Source organism: Delphinus delphis, chromosome 20 (genome assembly GCF_949987515.2).
Source record: "Delphinus delphis chromosome 20, mDelDel1.2, whole genome shotgun sequence".
Classification (NCBI taxonomy): domain Eukaryota; kingdom Metazoa; phylum Chordata; class Mammalia; order Artiodactyla; family Delphinidae; genus Delphinus; species Delphinus delphis.
In genome coordinates this window covers 43,999,154-44,026,928 of record NC_082702.1, presented here as the reverse complement: position 1 = coordinate 44,026,928, position 27,775 = coordinate 43,999,154, and the positions used below count along the sequence as shown (strand labels likewise).

The 27,775-nt window shown below is 38.0% G+C and overlaps 1 long non-coding RNA gene across 1 annotated transcript in view; it reads left to right on the top strand.

Moving 5' to 3' along the window:
- Positions 1–27,775, top strand: part of LOC132416267 (uncharacterized) — a 160,550-nt gene that overhangs the window by 58,995 nt on the left and 73,780 nt on the right. Inside the window, exon 2 of the long non-coding RNA XR_009517525.1 lies at positions 12,277–12,352. This is a non-coding gene — a long non-coding RNA (uncharacterized lncRNA). The remainder of the gene's footprint in view (positions 1–12,276; positions 12,353–27,775) is intronic.

Sequence of the window (27,775 nt, the reverse complement as noted above, 5' to 3'; positions counted from 1 at the left end):
TGGGATAATCTCTGCAATATAATTCTTTCCTTGTTTGTGGGTCACCCACCTGGTGGTTATAGGACTGATTATGTTGTGAAAGAACCCCTCCTACTCTCTCCCTGTGGTTTCTTTTTTGTCTTTGAATGTAAAATATGTTTTTTGGTAGGTTCCAGTCTTTTTTTTTAATTATTTATTTATGGCTGTGTTGGGTCTTTATTGCTGCACGTGGGCTTTCTCTAGTTGCAGCGAGCAGGGGCTACTCTTCGTTGCAGTGCACGGGGTTCTCATTGCGATGGCTTCTCTTGTTGCAGAGCATGGGCTCTAGGTGCGCGGGCTTCAGTAGTTGTGGCACACGGGCTCAGTAGTTGTGGCTCGCGGGCTCTAGAGCGCAGGCTCAGTAGTTGTGGCTCACGGGCTTAGTTGCTCCTCAGCATGTGGGATCTCCCCGGACCAGGGCTCGAACCCGTGTCCCCTGCATTGGCAGGAGGATTCTTAACCACTGTGCCACCAGGGAAGTCCAGTTCCAGTCTTTTTTGTTGATGGCTATTCAACAGTTAGTTGTGATTTTGGTGTTTTTGTGAGAGGAGGTGAGCTCAAATCCTTCTTTTCCACCATGTCTTCTGGAATTGAGGGGCTCCTTTTAGCTTGGATGCTTGCTGCCTCTTTCCTCAGTGTATGCTGGCCGTTATCCCCTTGAGTGGTACAGACATGAACGATGTACATAGTGGTGCGTGATAAAATGGATGACATAGTACTGTAATTTTGTGAATGTCTTATAATTCCAGGGAATAGTTTAAATAGAATTTCAGCTTTGGGTGCTAGCGGTGAAGTTTAGGGCTTCTTCCTTGAGTCTTAGGGAAGTGTGTCGTTCTCCTTTTCTGGTTTACAAGACCAGGGTAATGTGTTATATTACAAAGTCTCTTCATTTTGGGAACTTGTTTTCAATAATGCTAGTTACTGGTATTAGCACTAAAATTGAAAGAAAGTATAAAATAGATACAGGTTGTCCGATGATGATGAACAAGTGTATGGGGTGTGCAGGTACAGTGGCCCTTGTGCACACCTGGGACAGCAGGGGCAGCGCTTGACACCTGCTCGTGGGTCTTGTAGCGGCAGCCTGGGCCTGCCCCTGGAGCCCATGATGGTGGCAGCAACTCACCTGCCCCCGGTGCTGCTTTGGGCGGTATTGTTGCCTGAGAGCGCTCACAGGGAGCTCTTATGGTGGTCTCTCCTCTCCTCATGTGCCCCACAGTAATGGTGCCTTGCCTCTCTGGTGGGTACACCCTCAGTTGCCATAGTCCAGCCTCTTCAGGCTGTCTCTGTGCAGCCATCTCCAGTCCTCTCTGTGCACTGGGATAGGACCCAGCCCCTAACCCTACCGACAGATGACTGTGTCAGGCTGGGGAGTGCAGGGCAGTGGTGCTGACCTTCTGTGCAGTTTACTCTCCATTTTTCCTTCCACAACCCAGTTGCTGCACTCTACTGCTAGGCTCCAAAGCACCCCTCTGTCCAGGTTGATCTTCCCACAGATAAGGAGACTTCCCTGGGTATGGGAACCATTTCTCCTTCACAGCTTCCTCCCTGGGGTGCAGGCCCTGTCCCAATTCCTTCTTTTTCTTTGTCCTCTTTTTGTATCCAGTTACGTGGAGGTTTTCTTGGCTTTTTTGGAAGTCTGAGGTCTTCCTTCAGTGTTCAGTAGATGTTCTGTGTGAATTGTTCCACTTGTAGATATATTTTTAAAAACTAATTAATTTATTTATTTTTGGCCGTTTTGGGTCTTCATTGCTGCACACAGGCTTTCTCTAGCTGTGGTGAGCGGTGGCTACTCTTCGTTGTGATACATGAGCGTCTCATTGCAGTGGCTTCTCTTGTTGCAGAACACGGTCTCTAGGTGCTCAGGCTTCAGTAGTTGTGGGTCGCGGGCTCTAGATTGCAGGCTCAGTAGTTGTGGCGCACGGGCTTATTTGCTCCATGGCATGGGGGATCTTCCCGGACCAGGGATGGAACCTGTGTCCCCAGCATTGGCAGGCAGAGTCTTATCCACTGCACCACCAGGGAAGCCTTGTAGGTGTATTTTTAATGTTTTTGTGGGAGAATGTGAGCTCCCTGTCCTACTGCTTTGCCATCTTGATCCTCTCCCACCCCAACAATTCTTTTTGAGACATGTTCTTCTCTCCACACTTGAATTAAAAATACTCAGGTGTGCATCACATTCTTACGGGACTATGCCTTTTATATTTCTTAAAGTCACCGTTTTCCTCCCATAGAGATGATCTGCAGGGCACCTCTTCAGTTCTTCCAGAGGTCTTAAGAAAAAGTCTAATAGCCATGCCCTTGATTTGCTCTTTACTTGATACCCTGGGTTTGGTCTTCTCCCTGAAGCTCTTTCTTAATGGCTACAGCTTTTATTTGATAAGAAAATTTTATTTTCCAATCCTGAAATGTCAGGGCACTTTGTAGTCTCTTTAATTCTGCTTGCAAACAGACCACTTTTTTTTCTGAAGTAATCTCTTTCTTGTATAATCTGACCAGGTACAGCTAGAAACAAACATTTTGTACATTTAACATTTTCCCTCAAATTCTACTCCCCAAACCTTTTATTAGCTCCCCCAAGTTTATTAAATAATTTTTTGTCAGAAAATCCCATGCAACATTTTTACAAAATGTTTTGCCATTACATGAGTCATTATTTTCCTAGTCTTCCTTAATCATTTCCTTGCCGTTTTTATAGCTTCTTATTACAGTTTCCGCACTACCTGCTTCCTGGTTTCAAATCTACTCTTATATATTTTAGGTTTTTACTACTGGAGCACCCCACTTATATCTTAACCATCTTCTGTATCTGTTCACTTTTGCCACAATAATGCCCCTGATTCAGTGGTTTAAAACAAAAATAATTTATTTCTTCTCAGACATCTTGGGAAGAGTTGATAGGCTTAGCTTGGCTCCAAACTGGAATTTGAGTAAAGGTCAGGTTTTCTTCCTTGGACCACCATTATAGTCAGGGGATGTTCTTAGGATGATGGTAGAAGCATGGGAAAGTTAAACTGAACAAGCACATTTTAAGTCTTTGTATGCAGTATAGCTACTAACATCTCAAGGCCAAAAAGAGTCCTATGACTGAGCCCAAAGGCAAAGTTCAGGGAGGTACTCTGCCTCTAGTGGAAGGAAGAGCAGTCACATGACAAAGGATGTAGATACTGGAAGCGGTGAAGAACTAGGGTCAGTAATACAGTGTACCAAATAATTTAAATACTAATTGAAAGAAATATATGAATGCTATATTAAGATCATATAAAGTCATTTAAAAATATTAGTTATAAACAGTGACATTTCTTGACAAAATAATTCACCTGGAAGCTAAAATAATTCTAAATAGGTATGTACCTAATAACATAGCCTCAAAATATAGAACACAAAAATTTATAAGACAGAAGGAGAAATATGGAAATTCATTATCACAGTGGGAGATTTTAACACACCATTCTCAATGACTTTTAGAATATGCAGACAAAAATTAATAGAAGGAAAATTTGAACAACTCAGTTAACAAACTTGATTTATTTATCTTGTATGTAAAACTTCAGAATGCATATGACAGTTACATAATACCCATTATTAAATATTTTTTGTTGAAGTATAGTTGATTCACAATGTTTTATTAGTTTCAGGTATATAGAAAAGTGACTCAGGTATATATAGATATATATTCTTTTTCAGATACTTTTCTATCATAGGTTATTACAAGATACTGAATATTAGTTTCCTGTGCTATACAGTAGGTCCTTGTTGTTTATCTGTTTTATGTATAGTAGTGTCTATCTGTTAATTCCAAACTCCTAATTTATCCCTCTCACTCCCTTTCCCCTTTGGTAACCATAAGTTTGTTTTCTGTTTCTGTGAGTCTATTTCTGTTTTGTAAATAAGTTCATTTGTATATTTTTTTAGATTCTACATATAAGTGATATCATATGATATTTGTATTCCTCTGTCTGACTTATAATACCCATTATTTTTAAGTACACACAGAATAGTCCTGCCACACAGATATTATCAAAAAATGTCAAAATGTTGAAACAGTACAGATTTTCTCAGATCCCTATGGAATTAGACTAGAAAAGAATATCATAAAGGTAATTAGAAAAGTCTCATATATTTGGAGATTTTAAAATATACTGTTAAATATCCCATGTCTCAAGGGAAAAAAATCACAATGGAAAAATAGAGAATATTTTTAGTGGAAAAATAGAGAATATGAAAATATTACATATCAAAACTTGTAGGAGTATAGCTAAAGCATTCTTAGAAGGAAAATTTTGGCTTTAGATGCATATATTAGAAAAGAAGAAAAACTGAAAACTCATGACCTAAGCATCCATCTGAAGAAGGCAAAAACAAGAACAACTTAAAACCAAAAGAAGCTACAAGTAAAAAAATAAAGATAATGAACAAACATTCAACAAAGGCAAAAGTTGTTTCTTGATATAATTAAAATTGATCTTTATTCCCAGGCAAGACTCATCATAAACTCATCGTTTCTTTGAAAAGGGCATAACTAACCAAATTCAGGAATTAAAAATGAGGAACCTTACTATATATTCTAATTCACTATTTGGCAACCTATAGTAATATTAACAGTGTTCTCCTTGTGACATCACTTTTCATTGCATAAATAATCTATAATGCTCATGTATATAATTTAGAAAAAAAGATAACAAAATAAAATATAGTCCCACTACTTAGGAAAAAGTGTTTTCAATCCTAGATGCACATTGGAATCACCTAGAATGCATAATTTAAATATCAACACCTGGGCCCCTTAGAGGACCAATTAAATCAGAATTTCTAATTGTGTCCCTACATCAGTTTATTTTTTAAATTCCCCTATTGATTTTAATATGCAGTCACATTTGTGAACAACTGATATAGAAAATGATAACATTTTGATGTTGTCCTTTCAGTCTTTTTGCTTACATAGACATATACTATGGAATTTTTATATAAATAGGTTCTTACTAAGCATGCAACTTTGAAACCTTTTAAAGTTTAAAATCTAAATCATTTAGATTTACCAACATGTCATAAATATCTTTCCATACCAGTGAATATATTTCTACCACTGCATTTTTAATAGTTACATAGTATTCCATTATATGGATTTATTATCACTAATGTAACTAATCCACAGTTATTGGGCATTTAAATATTCAATAGTATAAACACAGTGCTAAGAGAATATCCTTATAAAAGTGCTTTTCACACATCTATAAAAAACACTCGTTAAAAAATCATTTATTCAGATACTTTCGTACCAGTATAATGCAAATAATTTGTGACAGTTGGTAACTAAATTTTCATCTTAGATGCTCACCCAGGCATCATGTAGGTTATTTCCGTTGAAAGAGATGTAATATCTTTATCATACTAACTATATCATCTGTAACCCAGTGCCTGATATACAGGAGGCACACAAAAATATTTGTTGAACAAGTGAATAAATTTAATTCCTTGGAGTTACCGCGAATTCCTAGAGTATGTGGACCAGTCACATTCAAAAGAAAGATAACTTGGGAGCAAATCCAGTATGCAATGCCAAACTTGGAATCTGTGACCTAAAATCTTTTACTTTCTAATTAATAAGTAAGAAACAAAATAGTTATTGAGATCTTTGCTTAGTTAGCCATGACACTTTAAATACGGCCATTTCAGCATGTACATTTTAAGCTACCATTTATTGAATGTTTTATATCCATTATCTTATTTAATCTTCCCAACCACCCTGTATAGTGAATACTATTATTATCTTCATTTGAAAGGCGAGGTTCAGAGAGGTGAGGTGATATACTTTAGGTCACAGAACCAGCAAAATTCAGAACGAGGAATTCATCTCTGGTTTGTCTGGCAGGAAAAAAAGTACTCTTCTTTTTAACCACTGTACCTCCTAGGTATTTTGGCTTTCTGATGCGTTGGAGTATAATAATTTTTGGTGTTGCAATAAAAAATAACGTCCTTACAACACTAATACATGATGACGGAGAAATATTAGAAAATTCAGATAAGCAAAAAGAATACAAATTATACCTAAACTAATTCTGTTATCCTTTGGGGGGGGCAGTCCTTTTTATCAATCTGAAAGAAGTACTTCACACTTCTGAAATTATTACATTCCCCATCATTCATTTTTGTTCACTGTCTATAATCTTACTTTGAAATTTGGGTACTTGACATGCATGGAAGAAGCAGGACAGCATATATATTTTAAACTGACCATTGGCTATTTCTTCCCCAAGCATTCATTCATTGATAATTCAATCATAGATTTTTATTACACTCCTGTTTTGTTCCATACATTCTGCTACCTTTTGAGAATACAACAGTGATCAAAAACAGACATGGTCCCTGCTCTCATGGAACTCTCAGTGGATATGAAGTGTGTGACATGAATTAAAAATGACATAAGTAAAAGTAAACCTGCAACTGTAATAAGCACTATGCAAGAGAAGGATGTGAGTTTGTAAGAAGAGAATTTGACCTAGTCAAGAAAGGCTTTCTTGATGAAATAAGTAAGCTGATATTTGAAGGAAAGGTAAAGTAAGGAAGGAGGAGCCTTCCAAGGAAAGGTTATAATATTTGCAAAGCCCTGAGAAAAAGGAGACCTGGAAAATGAGGAATATAGAAAGAAAACTGGCATGGCTAAGGATACAGAAAGCAGCTGGAGACTGTTATATAAGATGTGGCTGGAGTGGAAGGTAGGACCTTCTAAGCTATGCAAAAGTCCTGAGGCAGGATCATACCTGGTATACTGAAGGATCAGCAAGGATTCCAGCATGGCTAGGGTAGCATAAACAAGGATGGTAGAAAATGAGACTGGAGAGTCAACAAGGTGCCAGATAGTCTTGTAATGCTGCTCAATAGCAGTTTCTGCAGCGATAGAAATGTTCTGTATCTGCTGTCCGCTGATAGCCACTATTCACTTGAAATTGAGCACTCAAAATATAGCTAGTACAATTGAGGAACTCAGTGCTTAGTTTAATTTAATTTTAATTTTAATAGCCTCTAGCTGCAATGATGTCCAGTATAGTGGCTGTTGAACACTGGAAGTGTGGCTAATGTAGCTGGAGAAGTTAATTTTAAATTAAATTAAATTAAATTAAATTGAAATAGTCATGTGTGGCTACCATATTCTATAGTGCAGCTAAAGCCTTCTGGCCTTTGGGTTTTACTCTGAAATAAATTTAAATTGCCAGAGGCCTATAGCCAAATTTGTATTTTGTTTTACTTTTAAGCAAAGTAATGAAGTTTTCTTTTTTGATAGGATAAATGAGAAGTGAAGGTTTATGAAAACCTAAAGAAATACATCATTTCCTTGACTCTCATTTTAAATTGATATCTTGAGATGTATTGTACCTCAGAAGGTGAAATGTACGTAATTAGAGCATATCTAACTTCTTCTTTCCTGCCTCAGCTTAAATGTCTCATTGTCATTAAAGCCATCCCTGACCCTCTGCCGATGAGGTAGGTCCTCCCAGTTAACATTCTCATAGAGCACTGCTCTTCCTCTTCATATCTTGCCATATGTTAATCTATGTAGATATTTGTATAACTATTTAATATCTTTACCACAACTCCTAACCACATATAAGATTATTATTTAGGGCAGGAACTGTGTCTTATTCACACTGATTCCACAGCACATAAAATCATAGTAGGCCCTTAATGAATATTTGATAACTGAATAAAGAAATGGATAACTATTCAGCAGTCTTTTCTCTACTAAACTGATCCATCTGCTTATTTATCCATACTATCACCCCCCACCTCTGGCCATGTAGTGTTAGGGACTCCCCTTAACCGTTTATTCATCCCTTAAAACTATCGATAAGTGTAAGTCTCAATACTATCCTAATCCATTAAGCAGTCTTTATTGAGAGACCTTTTCCTACCCAATAATAAGGAATTTAACCATCTTAGAGTAAGACCCAAAAGAATTTGTAAAAAGGTAGCTTGGTGACCTCTGTAGCTCAGAACTGAATTACTCTACAGTAATAACCCACTGTCTGTCCCTCAGCTTTCATATAAATGATAAGAGTCTATTTTAAATGAATTGCCCATTTTGAGACAGAGTAGTAATGTATATGACAAATGGCAGTTGTCTCATGGCCTTTCGCTTAGCTAGCTTTACACAATTCCATCATCATTAGGTTACTTAAGGATGTATATGCCCTTCTGTTGAGGTTGTCTTTGGGATTCAGTCTTACCAAGAACCCTCAGTTCTAGTTCTGCAGCACCTGACACTGACTTTCAGTTACTTTGGTCCGCAGTGGGACTGTTTTCTCTACTATATAAGAGAGTTGGAGGACTGTCGGAACATCTTAGTATAACTTCTGAATTGTACTAAGAAATAGAAACTTACCATTGAGCTATTTCCTCTCATGAAACATACAGTGATACTTAGGCCTGAAGTGAGCATCCAGTGACCTGGGTTTCACTCTTAGCCTGCCTCCAACTCAGTGTGTCACCTTCAGTGTACTTAATCACTCTGTTCTTCAACCTAGAACCTGCAAAGAGAATCTGTCCTAATCCCTACCTTTCACAGTGATATTAGAAATAATAAAATAATTCACCTCTGTGAAGCACACTAAAATCCTACAAAACCAATTCTATGCAAAGATTGTTAAATGTGTATGTATAGGATTGCTGGTGTTTCGAGCCAGGAAAAACAGTAGCACCTACTCAGGTCACCACCACAGGAGGCCTCTTAAAAACAGGTTGACTCAGCTATGTGATGGCTTATGATTTTTATTGATACATAGTTCTCTTTTACTGACAAAAACTGTGAGTCTGGAAGGAAGAATTAAAAGTAGTAGCTTCTTAGGAAATTAGTGCTGCAATGAACTATGACAGTTTGTTCTTTAAGCAGGTCTGGCAATTACCCTGGAATTCTAGGCCTTCATATTTTTTCCAAGTGTTTTTCTTTATGTTTCATCATTCCTGATGAAAGGAATGAAATAGTTAAGAGAAAAGCTACAGGTTGTTCTGAAAAGATACCAAGTTTCTCAGAGAAGTGGTTATCTTTGGTGGTGCTCTGACCAACAGTGCTGAGAGCCACACTGGTCCAGTGAGTAAAGCATGGCTTTTTTGAGTCATAATATGCTATACCTTTTCTATTCCCATTGCTGCTTCCAGGATTTCTTATCTCCTGCCCTGGCAAATCATAACACACACACACACACCCCATCCCTGTAAATCATAACACACACACACACACCCCCCATCCCTGTCCAGTGCACCCAGTGGTGGGGGGAGGTGGCAAAAAAGACAAAGTCATTTATATAATGTGTCTCCCTGCTGAGCCCCTAATGGCCGAAGCTTTTGTTCTGCATTCAGTGGCTGCATGTGATGGGCAGGAAGCTGCAGTCTCCCTTTGTTCCATGGCCTTATTCAGCAATTTAGATCCATCATAAAAATCAAATATGCATGTTGCAATCGCCTTGCCTACAGCAGCTTCAATTTTCACCTTTCTTTAATTTGAACTCCACAGGGGAAAAAAGAGGAGGAAGGGAGAAAGGGAGAATGCGGGGGGGGGGGGGGGGGCGGGCGGGGATTGTTCTGTGTTTTTGCTTAGTGGACTGTGAAAATAGGCAGTAATGAAAAAATATATTTTTAATCTCATAGATGCATCCCATTCAAAACAGCACATACCACCAAACCAGGCTGGTAGAATCCCTTCTGAAAATGCCCTCAAACCATACCAGTTAGCTAAGGCTCCAAAACTGGATGTGAAATGATGGGAAAAGAGAAAAGCATGAGAGTATTACAAAAGAGTAGAAACAGGCAGACTGTCTTTCAGGCTTGAGGAGTCATCCTTTTCAGAGAGGTGACACTATACCACTTCTAATTATGGCCAAAAAGAATGTTTTATGTTCAGCTGACAGTCATGAGTTTCTTTTGTAAAAGAAATGATTTGGGGAAAGGGTTCATAGAGGGAGTGAGAAAGAGATTACATTTAAATATATATTTCCTCTCCAAATAAAAATGAACACATTGACAGAGATGTTTTTGTCCACTTATTGATTTGCACACTATATTTAAAAATTTCCCAGGACTTCAAAGGATGTGCTCCCTGGGGTTCAAATAAATTTGCATCAGCAGCTTTGATATTGATTATTCAGAAAAATACAGAAACCCTTTACCTATTTCATTATTAGACTTAAGCAATGGCTTTACAGAGGGGTTCGTGCCCTAATATAAACAATATGGCCAATATTTATTCGATTTATTAAAAAAATGAAAGATCTGAAGAACTGTGCCTCTTTATGCCTGGTTTCACTTACAATATAGATTTTTAAAGGCTCAAGCTAAAGTTGAAGCCGACCAGTTTGAAGATTCTCTGCCTGTTCTTATAAATGGATCTTTTTTAGGGTAATTCCAGGGAGATTTGCTGGAGGCAACATTAGACAGACACTGAATATAATATAGCATGGATGCACACTAAGAGTGATCTTGGGGATCATTCAAGGTTGAAAAGCTTTTGATTGTCTTGAGTGGAGCTTCTTCTGGAAGATGTACTGAATGAGTCTGGGATCAAAACCAATTTCACAAGTTTGATCCAGTTGTAATATGGAAATCTACCAGATTCTGCTATGACTAATTAGAGATGTGTAAAGAGGGTTTCTCTTTCCCAACATTATTGATTTTCCTTTCAAACCCCCCAGTTTCACAGAGAAAAACTCTGGCATTTAAAAGTCTTCAATTTACTACAGTTCACTGATGCATGTAATCTTTGCTAACTGCATCCCATTTTCTCTGAACTTGGTTTTTCAGGCCCTCTTATGTTCTGGGTGTGTTTTAGATTTACTTTAGGTTTTAAGTGAAATCAAAGATGCACCCAGGACACACGAGCACTGAGAGGATAAATTTAATATTGAATTTTTTTTAGTTGTAATTTTTCCCTTCCCTCCATTGGAAATACAGGGAATTATCCATGCCCATAAAAAAGTGTAATTTTAAAAAGTGGATTCTACACAATTTAAGCTTACATATGAGTCAGGGGATTTATGTCTCCAATCTTATCTGTCCTGGAAAAAGTGAAAAAATTAAGATGGCTAATAGTACTTGGAATTTAAAACATTGGAGAAAATCTGTGATTGAATAGAATAACTCAGGCAAAAGATATGGCTGTATGCCACCTCAACTCCTCTCTCCCCACCCCATCTTTTAACACTGCCCCATATCTTTTAGAATACTGTGAACAGATATTATACCCTGTAACTTTTCATTAAAGTCCGGGTCATATGCTGGCATTTTATGTTTTCAACTTCTCTCATGAGGAAAGATGCTAGATAGATGTATCAGATGATAAACATTGCATATTGGAGAGTGAAGCCTTTTCTCTTTGAATTTAAGATAATTTAATATATAAGGTGTATCCTTTTTTTTTTTTTTTTTTGTGGTACGCAGGCCTCTCACTGTTGTGGCCTCTCCCGCTGCGGAGCACAGGCTCCGGATGCGCAGGCCCAGCGGCCATGGCTCACGGGCCCAGCTGCTCCGCGGCATGTGGGATCCTCCCAGACCGGGGCACGAACCCATGTCCCCTGCACTGGCAGGCGGACTCTCAACCACCGTGCCACCAGGGAAGCCCTAAGGTGTATCTTTAATTGAACATTTTCCTCTCCTCTTTCATATGGGAACTTTTTTTGGTCCTTAGCTCTCTCTCCTTAAGAAATAAATTGTAGAAGGCACAGAGGTAAAAATTTTTTGACTATTTTCTTGACTAGTCTTCCTTTTCAGGGCACCTGGTTTACATTTCAGGTCATTCCAACTACGAACATTATTCTTACCTATGCTTTACACATAAATGTTAGATTTCTTTTCCCTCAAGATTTGAGAGTCCTCAGAGTGCCTCTTTCCCCTCGGTATTAAATCCATGTTGAACTAATGACTAGTCCCAATATATACAGTCTGTGTGTGTATATATATAAAGAGATTTTATATAGGTAGCCTGTATATAGAGCCTGTCTCTATATATACAGTCATGTAAAAGTTGAGGGTACAGCCTCCAGAATTATACATTCTCTATTCCAATTCTTTTCCATCCTTGACCAGCTCTATGATCTTGGGAAATTTAGGCCTTAGTGTCTTCATTTGTAAAATGAGTATACGAAGATAATAGCACCTAATTCATAGGATGGTGAGACTTAAAAGAGATTCTGTAAAATGTTGTTTCAGGTTGGGTTCCTAGGGAAGCAAACTCTCAGGTCAAACTTAACATTCAGGTTGTTTATTATTTATTAGGAAGTGCATTTTGGATCAACACCTGTGGGTAATGAGCTGTACTGCATCCCAACAAAGACCTCAGCCAACCCCATAGGTAAGTTTTCTCAGTGAGAGCTGACAATTGAGGGCTGTCTTCTTTTAGGACTCCCATCAACTGGTGAAATAAGTCCTTCATTCCTGAGGGGGGTCTGGGTGGCATGTTACAGTGTCTACCAGAAGTATTTAGTAAGTGTTCAAGAAATATTAGTTATGTAGTAGTAACAGTGTATATTTACCTACTAGACCATTCTTATTTTTCATGATCCCAAACGCTTGCTCCCATTACATATTTTAATTACAAGAGGCAGTATAGTGTTGTGGGAAGAGCATAGCTCTGGAACTGGAATTCTGGGTTTGAGTCCCATTTCCCCAACTCTTTGAATAGTGCCAGGCATGTGATATACGCTCTTGTGCTTATTGTTATTACTATTTTCTTTCTTCTCTTAAGTTAGACATGTAGGTACTTTGGAATCAGAGAATTCTTGGTAAAAAACCCAGCTCTATCACTTACCAGCTGTTTTGATCATGGGCATGTTATTTAATGTGATACTCAGTTTTCACATCTATAAAATAGAAATAATGATGTCCTTCATAGAATGCACCAAGAATATGAAGGAATTACGAGCCTGTGCTTCAGTTCCTTATCCGAAATATGGGAATATCTTACCCTTGGGATATTGTGAAGATTATGTGAGCTCATATATGAAAAGCACGTAGAATGATGCCTGACACGAGGTACACATTCAGTTAAGTGTTAGGTATATGACAACTGTATAAACCCCTCTACATAGTGCCTTGCATATGATAAGCACTCAGATATTATTTTTGAAGTCTGTCAAGGATGTTTTCTTTCTTCTCTCCTTTTAGCCTTTATTTCCTATTTCATCTGGCCTGCTGTGCCTTTCTTTTTGATTATTCCTTTCCTCTTCCCTCACTTCCTTAAGGTTTTTGGATGTTATATGTGGGTCAACATTGAACCATATCCTCTAACAACTTTAAAAAAGTTAAATTTTTTGGTTCTTGGGACAATAAAGCTGATGAGTGATTAAACATTATCTTCAGGTACAGGAAGGCTCTTGCTACAGAAGGGATGGTTGCCCTTCCTTGTGCATCTTCAGGACAGAAGAAGAGAAATAGACTTAAATGTTGCATAAATACAATATGGATGAACAAAGAGAATGATAGAATCTCCAACCCTAAGAGAGGCTAGACACAAAGAATATTCTCAATTTACCTAGAATAGCTGTGTACATGTGTTCCCAAAGAAAAGAGAAGATTCTTTTTTTCCTATGCATAATGAAAAGGTTATTTTTTAAATTTTTAATTTAATTTTTATTTCATATTGGAGTATAGTTGATTTACAATGTTGTGTTAGTTACTGGTGTACAGCAAAGTGATTCAGTTATACATATACATATATACATTCTTTTTCAGATTCTTTTCCCATATAAGTTATTACAGAATATTGAGTAGAGTTCCCTGTGCTATACAGTAGGTCGTTGTAGATGATCTATTTTATATACAGTCATGTGTATATGTTAATCCCAAGCTCCTAATTTATCCCTCCCCCCAACCTTTCCCCTTTGGTAACCATAAATTTGTTTTTGAAGTCTGTGAGTCTGTTCTGTTCTGTAAATTCCTTTGTATCATTTTTTAAGATTCCACATATAAGTGATATCTTATGTTATTTGTCTTTCTCTGTCTGACTTCACTTAGTATGATAATCTCTAGGTCCATCCATGTTGCTGCAAATGGCATTATTTCATTTTTTATGGCTGAGTAATATTCCCTTGTATATATTTACCTCATCTTCTTTATCCATTACTCTGTAGGTGAACATTTAGGTTGCTTTCATGTCTTGGCTATTGTAAACAGCACTGCAGTGAACTTTGGGGTGCATATATCCTTTTGAACCATGTTTTTTTTCCAGACATATGCCCAGGAGTGGGATTGCTGGGTCATATGGTAGCTCTATTTTTAGTTTCTTAAGGAACCTCCATACTGTTCTGTATAGTGGCTGTACCAGTTTACATTCCCGCGGACAGTGTAGGAGGGTTCCCTTTTCTCCACACCCTCTCAGTGTACGTGAAACCTTGTGCACACCCTGGAGTCTCTGTTTTCCCCAGTCCTGTGGAGCTCTTGCACTCGAGCCCTACTGGCCTCAAAGCCAAATGCTCTGGGCACTCCTCTTCTCAATGCCAGACCCCCAGGCTGGGTAGCCTCACATGGGTCTCAGAACTCTCAGTCTTGTGGGACATCCTCTGTGATATAATTATTTTCCAGTTTGTGGGTCACCCAGCTGGCAGGTATGGGTTTTGATTATATTGTGAAAGCACCCCTCCTACCATCTTGTTGTGGCTTCTTCTTTGTCTTTAGATGTAGAATATGTTTTTTTTGGTAGGTTTCAGTCTTTTTTGTCAATGGTTCTTCAGCAGTTAGTTGTGATTTTGGTGTTTTCGTGAGAGGGGGTGAGCTCAAGTCCTTGTGCTCTGCCATTGTGTCTCTAACCCCTTGGGAAGATTCTAATGAATCTCCTTCTAGCCCCACAATCATCTGATTCTGTTTTTCCCAAACATTTTAACTATAAATATTACCTGCTAGTGTGTACCTTGCTTGGGCTATATTCTGTTGTCATACTGTCCTTCCTGGTTTCATAATAGCTGATGCCCTTTATAAACATGTCAGAAAGGATCTCAGTTTGGCACAGCCATCTGCTATTTCTAACAACTTATAAACGTTTTCTCTTTACAGTAGTGTGTGATAGTAAATAATAAGGGAGCCATAACTTTCTTTTGCACTCCAGCAGAAATAAATAGCCTGAATAAATTCACCTTATTTATACACAGAGGTTTTTTTAATTATGTTTTAAACACTGCCAAGTGTTAACATTTTACATTAAATTGTTATGTTGACAGGAATTTGATAGTATGATTATGGCCTTTACAATCAATCATGTAGAAAATCATCTTAATTAAATAAACAAAAACTTAAGGAAAAGGAACATTTTGCTTGAGTTTATTCCATAGGAATAAGAGGAAGAGTGGCACAAAATAGAAGCAGACATCTGTGGAAATAAAGGAGAAAAATCTGCAATTCTCAAAATCCTAGACTTCTCTTTTGAGGATATTATCATGTAAAGATCTAGGAAATACACATCTTCAAACATACCCATATATATATATATATATATATATATATATGGATATGTATATATAAAAGCTGTATTTTGATGGCAAAGCTATCATCTTCGTCATACTTTGAACTACTGTAGCATCTCCTACCCAGGAATCTCAAATTCCCAGAAATTCTATACATAATAGTTATTACATGTTAAATTGTATGAATCATAGACCTTTTCTTCATGCAAGTCCCTGGGAGTGTACGAATTATATCTCATTATTTTTAGAACTTTTTCCTTGGGTTCCTCCTGATTATCTCCACTGAAGAGAGACCTGTGCCCTGTTGGTAAGTTTTTTAGAGACTTCATGGCACAGGAATATTCTCAATTATATTTTGTCATTAAGACGTCATTCCTCAAGAATTTGAGGAAGCTAGATGGATTGTGGATGTGAGTGTGTGTGTGTAACGCACGAAAAGTTTATTTTCTTCATATCTCTTGTGCTTGGCATGTAGTTGGTGCTCAATAAATAATAATAGTTGAGTGAGTCCATAAACATAAGTTGTTTTTTTACAGTTATTCTTTTGAAATGCTGTATTTTTATTACATCAATGTCCAAAAGAGTTCTGAAATTGCCTTCAGACCCTGCAGTACAGTCTTTTGAATGCACTCTTTTCATATCAGTTAACATGAACTGAGTGCCTATGGTGTGTGTGTGTTTGTTTATTTATTAATTTATTTATCATCATGATTTCACCCATCAGTAGTTCATTTATTTATTTACTTACTTACTTGATACTGGGAAGTTTCTGTTGTTAATATATACTTTTTTTTACATCTTTATTGGAGTATAATTGCTTTACAATGGTATGTTAGTTTCTGCTTTATAACAAAGTGAATCAGTTATACATATACATATGTTCCCATATCTCCTTCCTCTTGCGTCTCCCTCCCTCCCACCCTCCCTATCCCACCCATCCAGGTGGGCACAAAGCACAGAGCTAATCTCCCTGTGCTATGCGGCTGCTTCCCACTAGCTATGTATTTTACGTTTGGTAGTGTATATATGTCCATGCCACTCTCTCACTTTGTCACAGCTTACCCTTCCCCCTCCCCATATCCTCAAGTCCATTCTCTAGTAGGTCTGTGTCTTTATTCCCGTCTTACTCCTTGGTTCTTCATGACATTTTTTTTTCTTATATTCCATATACATGTGTTAGCATACGGTATTTGTCTTTCTCTTTCTGACTTACTTCACTCTGTATGACAGACTCTAGGTCCATCCACCTCACTACAAATAACTCAATTTCGTTTCTTTTTATGGCTGAGTGATATTCCATTGTATGTATGTGCCACATCTTCTTTATCCATTCATCCAATTATGGACACTTAGGTTGCTTCCATGTCCTGACTATTGTAAATAGAACTGCAATGAACATTGTGGTTCATGACTCTTTTTGAATTTTGGTTGTCTCAGGGTATATGCCCAGTAGTGGGATTGCTGGGTCATATGGTAGTTCTATTTGTAATTTTTAAAGGAACCTCCATACTGTTCTCCATAGTGGCTGTACCAATTCACGTTCCCACCAGCAGTGCAAGAGTATTCCCTTTTCACCACACCCTTTCCAGCATTTATTGTTTCTAGATTTTTTAATGATGACCATTCTGACTGGTGTGAGATGATATCTCATTGTAGTTTTGATTTGCATTTCTCTAATGATTAATGATGTTGAGCATTCTTTCATGTGTTTGTTGGCAATCTGTATATCTTATTTGGAAAAATGTCTATTTAAGTCTGCTGCCCATTTTTGGATTGGGTTGTTTGTTTTTTTGTTATTGAGCTGCTTGTAAATTTTGGAGATTAATCCTTTGTCAGTTGCTTCATTAGCAAATATTTTCTCCCATTCTGAGGGTTGTCTTTTGGTCTTGTTTCTGGTTTCCTTTGCTGTGCAAAAGCTTTGAAGTTTCATTAGGTCCCATTTGTTTATTTTTGTTTTTATGTCCATTTCTCTAGGAGGTGGGTCAAAAAGGATCTTGCTGTGATTTATGTCAGAGAGTGTTCTGCCTATGTTTTCCTCTAAGAGTTTGATAGTTTCTGGCCTTACATTTAGGTCTTGAATCCATTTTGAGCTTATTTTTGTGTATGGTGTTAGGGAGTGATCTAATCTCATACATTTACATGTAGCTGTCCAGTTTTCCCAGCAGCACTTATTGAAGAGGCTGTCCTTTCTCCACTATACATTCCTGCCTCCTTTATCAAAGATAAGGTGACCATATGTGCGTGGCTTTATCTCTGGGCTTTCTATCCTCCTATTCCATTGATCTATCTTTCTGTTTTTGTGCCACTACCATACTGTCTTGATTACTGTAGCTTTGTAGTATAGTCTGAAGTCAGGGAGCCTGATTCCTCCAGCTCCGTTTTTCTTTCTCAAGATTGCTTTGGCTATTTGGGGTCTTTTGTGTTTCCATACAAATTGTGAAGTTTTTTGTTCTAGCTCTGTGAGAAATGCCAGTGGTAGTTTGATAGGGATTGCATTCAATCTGTAGATTGCTTTGGGTAGTAGAGTCATTTTTACAATGTTGATTCTTCCAATCCAAGAACATGGCACATCTCTCCATCTGTTTGTATCATCTTTAATTTCTTTCATCAGTGTCTTATAATTTTCTGCATACAGGTTTTTTGTCTCCTTCGGTAGGTTTCTTCCTAGATATTTTATTCTTTTTATTGCAGTGGTAAATGGGAGTGTTTTCTTGATTTCACTTTCAGATTTTTCATCATTAGTGTGTAGGAATGCCAGAGATTTCTGTGCATTAATTTTGTATCCTGCTACGTTACCAAATTCATTGATTAGCTCTAGTAGTTTTCTGGTAGCATCTTTAGGATTCTCTATGTATAGGATCATGTCATCTGTAAACAGTGACAGCTTTACTTCTTCTTTTCCGATTTGGATTCCTTTTATTTCCTTTTCTTCTCTGATTGCTGTGGCTAAAACTTCCAAAACTATGTTGAATAATAGTGGTGAGAGTGGGCAACCTTGTCTTGTTCCTGATCTTAGTGGAAATGCTTTCAGTTTTTCACCATTGAGGACGATGTTGACTGTGGGTTTGTCATATATGGCCTTTATTATGTTGAGGAAAGTTCCCTCTATGCCTACTTTCTGCAGGGTTTTTATCATAAATGGGTGTTGAATTTTGTCAAAAGCTTTCTCTGCATCTATTGGGATGATCATATGGTTTTTTTCCTTCAATTTGTTAATATGGTGTATCACGTTGATTGATTTGTGTATATTGAAGAATCCTTGCATTCCTGGAATAAACCCCCTTGATCATGGTGTATGATCCTTTTAATGTGCTGTTGGATTCTGTTTGCTAGTATTTTGTTGAGGATTTTTGCATCTATGTTCATCAGTGATATTGGCCTGTAGTTTTCTTTCTTTGTGATATCCTTGTCTGGTTTTGGTATCAGGGTGATGGTGGCCTCATAGAATGAGTATGGGAGAGTTCCTTTCTCTGCTGTATTTTGGAAGAGTTTGAGAAGGAGAGTTATTAGCTCTTCTCTAAATGTTTGATAGAATTCGCCTGTGAATCCATCTGGTCTTCGGCTTTTGTTTGTTGGAAGATTTTTAATCACATTTTCTATTTCAGTGCTTGTGATTGGTCTGTTCATATTTTCTATTTCTTCCTGATTCAGTCTTGGCAGGTTGTGCATTTCTAAGAATTTGTCCATTTCTTCCAGGTTGTCCATTTTATTGGCATAGAGTTGCTTGTAGTAATCTCTCACGATCTTTTGTATTTCTGCAGTGTCAGTTGTTACTTCTCCTGTTTCATTTCTAATTCTATTGATTTGAGTCTTCTCCCTTTTTTTCTTGATGAGTCTGGCTAATGGTTTATCAATTTTATTTATCTTCTCAAAGAACCAGCTTTTAGTTTTATTTATCTTTGCTATCATGTCCTTCATTTCTTTTTCATTTATTTCTGATCTGATCTTTATGATTTCTTTCCTACTGCTAACTTTGGGTTTTTTTGTTCTTCTTTCTGTAATTGCTTTAGGTGCAAGGTTAGGTTGTGTATTCGAGATGTTTCTTGTTTCTTAAGGTAGGATTTTATTGTTATAAACTTCCCTCTTAGAACTGCTTTTGCTGCATCCCATAGGTTTTGGGTCGTCGTGTCTCCATTGTCATTTGTTTCTAGGTATTTTTTGATATCCTCCTTGATTTCTTCAGTGATCACTTCGTTATTAAGTAGTGTATTGTTTAGCCTCCATGTGTTTGTATTTTTTGCAGATATTTTCCTGTAATTGATATCTAGTCTCATAGCGTTGTGGTTGGAAAAGATACTTGATACAATTTCAATTTTCTTAAATTTACCAAGGCTTGATTTGTGACCCAAGATATGATCTATCCTGGAGAATGTTCCATGAGAACTTGAGAAAAATGTGTATTCTGTTGTTTTTGGATGGAATGTCCTATAAATATCAATTATATATATATATATGATATAAATATCATCTTGTTTAATATATCATTTAAAGCTTCTGTTTCCTTATTTATTTTCATTTTGGATGATCTGTCCATTGGTGAAAGTGGAGTGTTAAAGTCCCCTACTATGAATGTTTTACTGTCGATTTCCCCTTTTATGGCTGTTAGTATTTGCCTTATGTATTGAGGTGCTGCTATGTTGGGTGCATAAATATTTACAATTGTTATATCTTCTTCTTGGATCGATCCCTTTATAATTATGTAGTGTCCTTCTTTGTCTCTTCTAATAGTCTTTATTTTAAAGTCTATTTTGTCTCATATGAGAATTGCTACTCCAGCTTTCTTTTGGTTTCCATTTGCATGGAATATCTTTTTTCATCCCCTTACTTTCAGTCTGTATGTGTCTCTAGGTCTGAAGTGGGTCTCTTGTAGACAGCATATATATGGGTCTTGTTTTTGTATCCGTTCAACCAGTCTGTGTCTTTTGGTGGGAGCATTTAATCCATTTACATTTAAGGTAATTATCAATATGTATGTTCCTATTCCCATTTTCTTAATTGTTTTGGGTTTGCTATTGTAGGTCTTTTCCTTCTCCTGTGTTCTTGCCTAGAGAAGTTCCTTTAGGATTTGTTGTAAAGCTGGTTTGGTGGTGCTGAACTCTCTTAGCTTTTGCTTGTCTGTAAAGTTTTTAATTTCTCCATCAAATCTGAATGAGATCCTTGCTGGGTAGAGTAGTCTTGGTTGTAGGTTTCTCTCCTTCATCACTTTAAATATGTCCTGCCACTCCCTTCTGGCTTGCAGAGTTTCTGCTGAAAGATCAGCTGTTAACCTTATGGGGATTCACTTGTGTGTTATTTGTTGTTTTTCCCTTGCTGCTTTTAATATGTTTTCTTTGTATTTAATTTTTGACAGTTCTATTAATTTGTGTGTTGGCATGTGTCTCCTTGGATTTATCCTGTATGGGACTCTCTGTACCTCCTGGACTTGATTAAACTATTTCCTTTCCCATATTAGGGAAGTTTTCAACTATAATCTCTTCAAATATTTTCTCAGTCCCTTTCTTTTTCTCTTCTTCTTCTGGAACCCCTATAATTCAAATGTTGGTGCGTTTAATGTTGTCCCAGAGGTGTCTGAGACTGTCCTCAGTTCTTTTCATTCTTTTTTCTTTATTCTGTTCTGCAGTAGTTATTTCCACTATTTTATCTTCCAGGTCACTTATCCGTTCTTCTGCCTCAGTTATTCTGCTATTGATCCCATATAGAGTATTTTTCGTTTCATTTATTGTGTTGTTCATCGTTGCTTGTTTCATCTTTAGTTCCTCTAGGTCCTTGTTAAATGTTTCTTGCACTTTATTCTATTTCCAAGATTTTGGATCATCTTTACTATCATTATTCTGAATTCTTTTTCAGGTAGACTGCCTATTTCCTCTTCATTTGTTAGGTCTGGTGGGTTTTTATCCACTCCTTCATCTGCTGTCTGTTTTTCTGTCTTCTCATTTTGCTTATCTTACTGTGTTTGGGGTCTCCTTTTTGCAGGCTGCAGGTTCGTTGTTCCCGTTGTTTTTGGTGTCTGTCCCCACTGGCTAAAGTTGGTTCAGTGGGTTGTGTAGGCTTCCTGGTGGAGGGGACTAGTGCCTGTGTTCTGGTGGATGAGGCTGGATCTTGTCTTTCTGGTGGGCAGGTCCACGTCTGGTGGTGTGTTTTGGGGTGTCTGTGGACTTATTATGATTTTAGGCAGCCTCTCTGATGGTGGGTGGGGTTGTGTTCCTGTCTTGCTAGTTGTTTGGCATAGGGTGTCCAGCACTGTCGCTTGCTGGTCGTTGAGTGAAGCTGGGTGCTGGTGTTGAGATGGAGATCTCTGGGAGATGTTCGCCGTTTGATATTATGTGGAGCTGGGAGGTCTCTTGTGGGCCAGTGTCCTGAAGTTGGCTCTCCCACCTCAGAGGCAGAGCACTGACTCCTGGCTGCAGCACCAAGAGCCTTTCATCCACACGGCTCAGAATAAAAGGGAGAAAAAGTAGAAGGAAAGAAAGATAGAAGGAAAGAGAGAGAGAGAGAGAGAGAGAGAGAGAGAGGTAGGAAGGAAGAAGTAAAATAAAATAAAGATAAAATAAAATAAAGTTATTAAAATAAAAAATAATTATTAAGAAAAAAAAATTTTTTTAAAGAAAAAAAAAGGGGACGGATAGAACCCGAGGACAAATGGTGAAAGCAAAGCTATACAGACAAAATCTCACACAGAAGCATACACATACACACTCACAAAAAGAAGAAAAGGGGAAAAAATCATATATCTTGCTCTCAAAGTCCACCTACTCAATTTGGGATGATTCGTTGTCTATTCAGGTTTCCACAGATGCAGGGTACATCAAGTTGATTGTGGAGCTTTAATCCGCTGCTTCTGAGGCTGCTGGGAGAGATTTCCCTTTCTCTTTTTTTGCACAGCTCCCGGAGCTCAGCTTTGGATTTGACCCCGCCTCTGCGTGCAGGTTGCGGGAGGGCGTCTGTTCTTCACTCTGACAGGATGGGGTTAAAGGAGCAGCTGGATCCCGGGACCCTGGCAGTGGCAGGCTGCACAGGCTCCTTGGAAGGGAGGTGTGGATAGTGACCTGTGCTCACACACAGGCTTTTTGGCGGCAGCAGCAGCCTTAGCGTCTCACGCCCGTCTTTCGGGTCCATGCTGTTAGCCGCGGCTTGCGCCCGTCTCTGGAGCTCCTTTAAGCAGCGCTCTTAATCCCCTCTCCTCGCGCACCAGGAAACAAAAGAGGGAAGAAAAAGTCTCTTGCCTCTTCGGCAGGTCCAGACTTTTCCCCGGACTCCCTCCCGGCTAGCTGTGGTGCACTGACCCCCTGCAGGCTGTGTTCACGCCGCTAACCCCAGTCCTCTCCCTGGGATCCGACCGAAGCCCGCGCCTCAGCTCCCAGCCCCCGCCCGCCCCGGCAGTGAGCAGACAAGCCTCTCAGGCTGGTGAGTGCCGGTCGGCACCGAATCTCTGTGCGGGAATCTCTCCGCTTTGCCTTCCACACCCCTGTTGCTGTGCTCTCCTCCGTGACTCTGAAGCTTTCCCGCTCCGCCACCCGCAGTCTCTGCCTGCGAAGGGGCTTCTTAGTGTGTGGAATCCGTTCCTCCTTCACAGCTCCCTCCCAGAGGTGCAGGTCCCGTCCCTATTCTTTTGTCTCTGTTTATTCTTTTTTCTTTTGCCCTACCGAGGTACGTGGGGAGTTTCTTGCCTTTTGGGAGGTCTGAGGTCTTCTGCCAGTGTTCAGTAGGTGTTCTGTAGGAGTTGTTCCACGTGTGGATGTATTTCTGGTGTATCTGTGGGGAGGGAGGTGATCTCCGCGTCTTACTCTTCCGCCATCTTCCCCCTCGCTCCCTCCATTTATTTTTAATTATAGCAATTGACTGCCAATCTTCCATCTGTTAGTAACTGAGTGCTGAAAGGGGACAATGAAAAATAAGAAATGGTTCCACTCCTCCAAGAGTTATAATTTAGCAATGTATGTACAAATTAAAATGTATGTACAAATTCTATTTGTAGAAGTATCTGAGTGAGTTTCACGAAAGAGATAGCATCTCAGCTGGAACTTGATGGATGTGGACAGCAGGCACAGTGAAAATTGTAAGCAAGACCCAAAAGCAGAAAAGCATTTAGTTTGGTCAGAGAATGATGAATAGTAGTTAAGCTAGGAAAAAAAACAGGGAGGTAGATCTCTGGAGCCAGAATCCCTGGGTAAAAATCTCAGTAGTGAAACATATTATCTGCGTTCTTTGACAGGTGACTTGAACTCTGTGTCTTGGTTCCTCATCTGTAAAATGGGGATAATATTTTTACCTACCTTACAGGGTTGATCTGAAGAATAATATGTGTAACCACCTAGAATAGTGCTGGGCACATAGCAAGTACTATGTAAGTGTTAGAAGATGAGAGAGTGGAGAATCTTCCCTGGAAGCCACTGAAAGTTTTTGAGCAAGAGGGCAAAAAGATAGGAGTTATGCTTTGAGAAGATGATCTTGGTGGTACTGTGCATAATTGATCATCAGAAATACATTAGTTAAAAGAGAAGGGTCTTGGAAGGAGAAATGAGGGCTTGGACTGGGACACTGACTGAGGGAATGAAAGAGAAAAGATGGATGCAAGAGAATCATAAGGTCCCTAACGACACATGCATACTAACTTCTAAAGCTTTTGAATTGAGAGTATCTTTGTTTTTGAAACAATCAAGAGTCATTTGGAAATAAGTCTAGTGATAAAGGTGGGAGATTTTTAGTTATATAACAAAAAAGATGAATTTTAATAGTAGTTAGGTGGATTTTGTCTATGGCTTCTGAAACTGATACTCAAGGCAATTCCAGAAGAAATTTGCTAGAAAACAAAAAGTGTATAGTACATTTATCAATGGAATAGATATGTAATTTTCCCCACTGTAAGGGAAAATCCTCACTTGGTTGTATGAATGTTAGTGTACTTATTTAATCATCAGTAATATTGTACATAATTTTTTAATGAAAACATTTAATAAAGTTTAAAAATAAGTCATAATTTATTATGATAATTTCTTGCATACATTCTTATAGAATGAGGATAAAAATACTTAAAGGATAAGGACCATAATCTGGCCTTTTATTCATTTTACTTACCATTTTCTGCTAATATATGTACCTCTTGGATGTTACCACATCTTGTTGATATTCTTTCTTTCTGTTAGTATTTGTTTTTATATTCTATTAAAAAAATACCAGCTACTTAAAATAGAAAAAGGAAGGGAGGGTGGGCAAGCCAGGATTTGTCAACTTTAGTAACGACGGAAGCTGGAGATGAGACTTCTGTTACACTTGGGTGATCTGAAAGGCTTTGCATAGCTGTTCAAAGATGCATTCTTGCACTGCCATTTTCTATATTCTATTGCAGTCCTGATAACATTGGGTTTATTAAGGGTCTCTTTACCATATTATTTGCCTTTGTGCAGTTCACTAAATGTTGTCCTCTGTGCTGATTCTATCAGCTTTCTCACTTTACACCTGCCCTGGAATGATGATAGAGGGCCGAAAGTTTCCCTGAAAGAATTTCATATGAAACATTGAACACTATGTTTTACTTAAGACATCCTTTTCAGGTAAATGAACCACAATGCAAGTTTTTAAAGTTAAATTGCCACAAGTGTTTCCAAGATAAACATACAACTTATAAATCTTTAAAAAGTATCAATTAATGAATACATAATGGGGTATACATTTGCATGATAATCCACAAAATACAATGATTAATAATGAGCAGTCAGGAAGGGCTCTTGTGACTGGAGACTACACCAAGAGCGGGGTTCTTTTCCACCAGATATGTCCAAGGAACTCGACATCTGTTTTCATTTCCCATAGTGAAAAAAGGTTTGAAACAATGTGTGATATCCTAAAAAAGAAACAGAACTCCTTGATGAATTAAGAGCAGAAATCTGGATGGAAGTCATTGTGAACTGTAATCTCTGCCTCTGGTTGAAAAGAAAAGACAGTAGGAAAATCCTTCAGTCATCAATTTAACCAAAAACGTCAAGACTGCCATTGGAGATACTGGAAGGAACTGGGTTCTCTTTGTCAATTCCAACATAGGATTTTCTTATTGATATTTGTTACCTAAGCCTTATTTTGCAAATGAAAACATAAAAAAAAATCATTTGGCAGCAAAAATGCCAGTAATTATTTTTGAAACATAATTGCTTCTCAGCTTAAGGTTAACCATTTGCTACCTGTATCTTCTGCCAAATCCAAATATAATGGGTTTGCCAAGCCCAGTAGTGGGAGATTGAGCGGCAAGAGACAGATTCAGGCTGCTGATTCTTCAGTATAACATCAGGCCAGTGAAACTGGAATGGGATGGAACCCATGATGGGCACATTCCAAATTCCTAGGTAAATCAGCAAAGGAAACATATGAACATCCAAGAGTGTGAGATTGAATTCTCAGCCCTGGATGCCATTCTCTCCTTGAGTACTCAGAAAATTCAAAATTAACTCTTGGTTATAAACAAAAAAAATTACCTGCTCTGACTGACTGGTTTTCATTTGTTAGCTATGGTGTCTTAGTCTGTTTGGGCTGCTAAAACAAAACACCATAGACTAGGTGGCTTATAAACAGCAGAAATTTATTTCTCACAGTTCTAGAGCCTGGGAAGTCCAAGGTCAAGTTATCAGCAGATTTGGTGTCTGGTGAGAACCTGCTTGTCGGCCTATAGATGGCTGTCTTTTCTCGGTCTTCACATGGGCAAGAGGTGTGAGGGATTTTTCTGGGGTTTCCTTTATAAGGGTACTAATCCCATTCATGAGAGCTCTGCCTTTATGACCTAAACATCTCCCAAAGGCCTCAGCTTCTAACACTACCACATTGAGGGAATAGGTTTCAGCATACAAATTTTGGGGGAACACATATATTCAGTCTCTAGCACAGGATGTTATCTTGTAGCTATTCAGGGCAGCAAACTTGTACTAGTCTGAAAAGCAGAAATAAAAACTTCACTTTTTTCAGGGACATTTCTGGCTAATGAAAGTAAGAACTTTACTGTCTGTTAGAAATGGCAATAAAAACTCCAAAACTCTTTGAAATAACACATTTTGTTACTCTTCTACATTCTACTGACTGTCCTTCTTACCAGTGCTTTGAAAGGAATTTGAGCAGTAACTGGGCACAAAACCATGCCAAGAATTTAAATTGAGCTCAGGGCCTTCAAGCAAACAAGACTCCTGATAGCAAACAGAATTCCCTGGTTTATAGGTGTTTTAATATAACTAGTCGTTATGCAGAATAACCTCCTGTGGGATACTGATTACTGAAGTATATGTAAGCACTTGCTACACTGTGAAGCATCACCAAACGTATCTCCTTTAGGATTGTCCCCTTCCCATTGACGGATATAGTGGTCATTCATTCACTCAACAAATGTTTACCAAGTGCATACTATGTCCCAACTACTTTTTATAAGTAGTAGATAAATAGTAATGACTAAAACATAAAATTTTATGCATAAATATGTAAATAAAACAAAAATGCGTAACAAAAATGAATTAATAAAGAAGTTGAGAAAGTGTTAAGTGCTGTGAAGAGAAAAAGCAGGCTATTGAAATAGAGTGTGAGGAAGATTGTGAGTTGTGGGCAGGGAACAAGGAGAAACATTTTAAATAGGTTAGTCAGGAAAGGTCAGTCTGAGGATCTGATAGCTGAACCAGAGCCATGGGTGTTGAGAAGTCTGCCATAAATTCCAGGTGGAGGGAACAAGCATTGTGAAGACTCTGTGACAGGAACAAACTTGGCTTATTCAAGGAATGACAAGAAGGCCAAGTCATATAGTAAGTAAAGATCCTTGGAACTTGTAATCTTATAGCCACAGCATGACAAATGAATGAGAGAAGATAGGAAACACTAAAATCTCTTTACTTATAAATTTTTATTTTTGCATATGTCCTTTCATAGCTAAAAAGACAAGATGAACCATTTTAAAGAATAGAATTATCTTGACTGTTTTACCACTTTCCCTTAGTGTCCTTAGAAATCTTTGCCTTCGAATACCATGCCTCCATTCCTCCTTCTTTGACTATTCAGAAATATTCTCCCCAATGATTACATTTTGATAAAATTTACAGAGAAAATAGAGATTATTTCTTTTATGCCTTTTCATTATAATCTTATCAAAGAAAATGGTGGAGAGGAAAATGCTGAAGAAATACATACTATAGTAATTGTATCTTTTGAAACAAATTCTGCCTTTGTTATAATAGATTCAGGCCATTATGTTCCATTAGGTCAATGTCACATGTGAATTTGGGTAGGTTATGTAACCTCTTTTGAACCCCAGTTTCCTCATCTATAACATGTGGAGGTTGATCTCATAGGGTTGTAAG